Genomic DNA, 6,025 nt, shown 5'->3' with positions numbered 1-6,025 from the left:
TTTTTCAATAGCTTCCAAGTCATGTGACACAGGGACTTCAAACCAATGAGGAATTGTAGTACTACACTAGGCAAATGAGACACACCCCTTCATATTTGATATGAATATTTATTTATATTTTTTTCTTCAATAGATTCCATATATAGATATATAAATATGTTACGAAAGATTTATTTTAATTCCACAGGTCCAGTGTGATGGCTGTGAACGGTGGTTCCATGCTCAGTGTGTGGAAATGGACAGCACACAATATGAAGAGGCAAAGAAAGGAAACTGGGAATGTCCGTTGTGTAAATAAAGTGTTTCTTTGAAATCTGCTCAATGCTGTGGAAGAAAATGACTGACTCTGTGTGGTACAACTGCAGTTGTACAAGAGGTGTGTAATATGTGTAACAGGTAGTAGTACTATTCGGCATTGGTTTTGAGTCCCTGAATCATTTGAAATGGAATCTATTGAAGAAAAAAATATAAATAAATATTCACATAAAATAAAAAATGCACTCAAATCAAATATGAAGGGGTGTGTCTCATTTGCCTAGTGTAGTACTACAATTCGGCATTGGTTTGAAGTCCCTGTGTCACATGACTTGGAAGCTATTGAAAAAAAAAGGCATTATTTTCCATAAATTATGAATAAATATTAATATAAAGTCGAATATACTCTCAAATCAAATATGAAGGGGTGTGTCTCATTTGCCTAGTGTAGTACTACAATTCGGCATTGGTTTGAAGTCCCTGTGTCACATGACTTGGAAGCTATTGAAAAAAAACAGCACTTTTTTCAATAAATTATGAATAAATATTCATATAAATTCGAATATGCACTCAAATCAAATATGAAGGGCTGTGTCTCATTTGCCTAGTGTAGTACGACAATTCGGCATTGGTTTGAAGTCCCTGTGTCACATGACTTGGATGCTATTGAAAAAAAAAGGCATTATTTTCCATAAATTATGAATAAATATTAATACAAAGTCGAATATGCTCTCAAATCAAATATGAAGGGGTGTGTCTCATTTGCCTAGTATAGTACTACAATTCGGCATTGGTTTGAAGTCCCTGTGTCACATGACTTGGACACTATTGAAAAAAAAGAGGCATTATTTTACATAAATTATGAATAAATATTCATATAAAATAAAAAATGCACTCAAATCAAATATGAAGGGGTGTGTCTCATTTGCCTAGTGTAGTACTACAATTCCTCATTGGTTTGAAGTCCCTGTGTCACATGACTTGGAAGCTATTGAAAAACAACAGCACTTTTTTCAATAAATTATGAATAATATTCATATAAATTCGAATATGCACTCACATCAAATATGAAGGGGTGTGTCTCATTTGCCTAGTATAGTACTACAATTCGGCATTGGTTTGAAGTCCCTGTGTCACATGACTTGGAAGCTATTGAAATAAATAATGATTCTCCCATAACACTGTTCTCACAATTGTAATTTATTGATGGTCCCTAAACTAACCCCCGTTGGTTAAAAGCGAGCCATCAGAGGTGAGCTAACCGCACTTATACAACCTTCACTGGGTGAACTGACTAAAAAGCCGTCACTGGATCCTGGGTGAATGTCTGTCGAATATCCAACTTAAAACTAACTTCACCGCAGTGAGAAACCAGTTCCAGAGAAATGTAAACACAGCCTTCCTGTGGTCGAAACTATCTTCTTCCTCTTTATCTGTCAGTGTAGCTTCCAACAGACAGCTCCTTGTTTTTAAAAGTACCTTCCCTCTAAATAATAGGCTATGGAAACAACATATGAGATCATCAGCAAGTCACCTGTGTTGGAAATCAACATACTGAAAATAAAGCGTTCATTAGCAAAACTAAAAGCCATTCCTAAATCAAATAAACCAACACTTGCTTGATTAGGCTAATATTGCAACACATTCTCATCTCAATGCGTCATACCTGACGCTTTCAGACAGCGTAAGGATTTTACCTAAAGGTACCCTTCAGCGTCAGTATGAAACGCCCCCGTTTGCTACGTTGCAGCAACACACGGGACGGTAACCCTACCTGCTGTAGGGTTATCCGGTCAACATGCATAAAGTCAGTGTCCCTGGTTTAGGTACCAACATTTCTGATGGTTGTGGTAAGAGTAGGGGCTTCGGGGGCTGTCAACACCTAGTTGAAGTCAGAATGTGTTGAAATGAAAATTAATTTAAGCTATACCTGTTAAATCCAGAGCAGCATCGGTAACAGCAGAATAATTAGCTTCCCAATCGTTGATCGGTGCCACGAACAGGATTAAAATGAAAGCCCTACAGACAGAAAATAAACTTTCAGTTTTGTTCCACTCCCTCGTGCGTCCAGAGCCTATAAAGACGTAGCCTATAGTTCATATGATGGATGCAAGTTACAGCCTCGAACATCTTAACAATCACCTGCTTGGACACAACATAGACCATTCCTGTGCATGTTTGGTTACCAGCACTCACTGGGGCAATGAGATCATCATCATTTTATGTTTATATGTTGCTGCGCTGTCATAGTATTGTTGTGATCTGCATTGTGTTCTGCGGCGTCTCCACTGTGTACATTTAGTCAGTATGAGGGAATGGAAATACAGAGTGAATGAGATTCTCACGCTCACAATCAATTTCACACACAGGAATGACAATGTTAGGGTTAACTACCTTGCTCAGGTAAGACGATGGTCCACTGGCGGTCTCTAGTGAGAGAGAGAGAGAGAGAGAGAGAGAGAGAGAGAGAGAGAGAGAGAGAGAGAGAGAGAGAGAGAGAGAGAGAGAGAGAGAGAGAGAGAGAGAGAGAGAGAGAGAGAGAGAGAGGAACAGGTTGGGAAGGTCAGAGTGTTTTTACGGAGTGTTTTATCCAGAGCACGACAGCAAAAAAGTAGCGACAGCATATAACTCTGGTGCAGAAAGTCCGATAGTCTAACTATCTTTATTAAAGAGGAAACTAGTGTAAGCCCTACCTGGCTCTGTTTTGCTAAGTCTGCAAGTATATCTAAATATCCAGGCTCTGGGAGGCAATTGGTGCAACATGAACAAAAAATACCACTTCTTAATCTGTGTTTTTTGGTTTAACTATTACTGATTGTTTTTCCAGTCTTATTTCCCATCAGTTAAAATTCTCTGCCCTTACACTAGCCCCTATGAAAACATGGGCTGTCTCATTTACCCATACTGACCCCTAGTAGGGCCTACACATCTGAATTAAGTCAGCTTAAGGCCTTAGGTCGGCGCATGGAGAGGCTCTACCAAAAGACTGGATTTATACATTTTAACAGATGTAAATTATCATGTACTCTAGTACAAAAATGCTCTCTCAACATCCAAAATCTCATACTATGCTTATACAGTATAATCAAGGAAGGTGAAGGGAATACCAGAACTCTCTTCTCTGCAGGAAAAAGACTACTCAAACCACTGGAAGCTAATATGAACAATAACCTTTCAAATGAACAGTGCTCTGCTTTTTTGACTTTCTTCAACCCAATAATTACTGCAATTCATGAGCATCTTGCCTCTGTGAACATTATCCAGACCAGCCTATCATGAAGTTCAATGTCACTGCCTGCATCCACCATCTTTTGTTACTTCCGCTTTCAAACTGAAATTCACATTTCTGAAATTATTACCAACTCCAGCAACTCCACATGTAACCTGGATCCAATCCCAACAACCCTAGTTAAAGCATGCTTGCTTTCTAACATTTCCCTAATAACATCCATCATCAACTCCTCTCTGTCCACTGATCCGGTTCCACACTCCCCTCCAGTACAGTCAGTGCCAGCCTACATGATATACATGGATGACAACTATGTACAACTCAACAGTTGTAAGACTGAGCTATTGCTCACTGGTTCCAAATCTACTCAAGCTCACTGCCCATTAATGGAGCCATCATATCCACTCAGGTTAAGAGCCTTAACTCGTTCCCTGTGGTCTTCCACAATAAATATTTTAGCACTACCGCCCATCAACCTCAGTACAATGGGTGTCAGGGCCTTCTCCTAAACTGGAAACTGGAACTCTCCCCTCCCCATCGCACATGTATACTGGACTTACAAAATTCAAAACTGCTCTTAATAATCATCTTTTCAAACTAGCAAACTCACTGTACTGATGTGCAACACTGATTTTATTTGATTGTTGACCTTTTACTTTTGATGCTCTGTTTCAATGATGTATTAATGGTGCTTGATGTATTTTATGATGTAAGGAGACCTTGAGTGTAATGAAAGGCACCATCAAATAAAATGTTAAAATTAGAAAGACTGGCACCATTAGAAGCCACTAATATAGAAAACAACATATAAAACTAAACATAAGTTGTGTAAAAACAAAGGAAAGACATCTTGTCTACTTGGACTACGCATAAGTGTAAATGCATGATGTAAAAGCAAGTTAGTGCAGTGCTTCCATTAGTTGGTCCACTTAGTAATCTTGTTTTGAAAAGTGCCTCTCAAAATAATTAATCATTTAAAGTATGCCTCCTCCCCCTCCTACAAATAGGCTACATTGTGGAAACAACATGAGATGGGGTGGTGATGCCTGCCTTTGGGACTAGGGTTCAAGCCCCCATTGTGACCCATCCACCAACGTGTCCCTGAGCACGACCCCTAGTTGCTCCAGAGGCGACCTCTAACATGTAGGCAATTGTAAGTGGCTTTGGATAAAAGCATCAACTAAATGAATAAGTGTAATATAATGAGATCATCAGATCAAATCATCTGTGTTGGAAATCAACAAAAATGAAACTTTCATTTGCAAAACATAGTTAAATGCCTTTCTTAAAACAGATACACCAGGACCTGTTTAATTGATATTCCCTGGGGTATGCAAACAACTTGTTTTAGGAGAAAAAATAGAAAGAGAGATATCTGTTTTTTGTTTGTTTTTACAAATGAACCCTTCAAATCTATTTCAGTTCCAGCTTTGTTATTTGGCTGATATTCATATCCTTCACCGGGAAAACTGGCTTGTCTGAGTGTCCTCAATTTACTGGCTGATCACGATCCTGCTTTTTTCTATGGAACCATAGACGAAGGTAAAATAGGTAGGCTACCAACCAGTCAAAGGCAAAAATCTGTTGAAACTGAAATTAATTTACCTGTTAAGTCCAGGTCAGCGTCGGTGCGATCAACAGGATCAACATGAAAGTTCAGCAAGACAAGTTACACAGTTACCCAGACAAAATTTGGTATTGAAGCCTCTAACTGCAGTGGACTCAACTGTCTCAGCTGTGATGGAAATTTCACAGCTTACTCCGCCCACTCAGAGCAGCTCTCTCTTCTCGCTCTCATCCCAGGAGTTATGGACGCACATCATAAACATATGACGGATGTAAATAAAACAGCTTCGAAGATCTTAACAAAACGTGCTGGGTCACACATGAAGTGAAACATGCGAGACTTTCCTTATACTTGATTATGTAATATTCAAGAAAACATTTGACTCAGCAGCACACTGCAGTGAAGGTGCAGGTGCTTTTGTTTGTGCAGGTTGGTTACCAGTAAGCGCTGGGGCAACGAGATCTCCATTTTTGAGCTGTCATCGTATTGTGCATTGTTGCATTGTGCTGTGCAGTGTCTCTGTGTGCAATCAGTCAACACGAGTGAATGGAAATACACAATGAATGATTACCGAGATCCTCACGCTGACAATCAATTATTAATAACTCCATTGAGAAAATATAAGTAGGCCTAATAAATGGAAACGGTCTCCCTGATTATTTTTTCTGTCTGAATATCGTATTTTGATTGAAAAGCCCAAGTCAAATTATTTACAATCTACTTGCACTCATAATTGTTCACTACAGTTAAGTATGGTTAACTGTAACTGTCAATATTTTGATCAGTTCATGTCATCACACATTTGCCCCTGTGATTCTTTCCAATCTGCAACAGCATGAATAATCTACCAAATATGCAGCGTTATATTAGATTAGGCCTACACTAAAACTGGAGTGGGAAGTGGCCTAAAACCTTTGTATGATTATCTGTTTCTTTGACGTTCTTCACTGGCAAACTGACCACGTGACATGTCA

The sequence above is a fragment of the Micropterus salmoides genome, unplaced genomic scaffold (assembly GCF_014851395.1).
Source record: "Micropterus salmoides isolate LMB-PRFRI ecotype aquatic unplaced genomic scaffold, ASM1485139v1 Ms_hic_scaffold_2, whole genome shotgun sequence".
NCBI lineage: Eukaryota > Metazoa > Chordata > Actinopteri > Centrarchiformes > Centrarchidae > Micropterus > Micropterus salmoides.
This window is presented reverse-complemented; position numbering follows the sequence as displayed.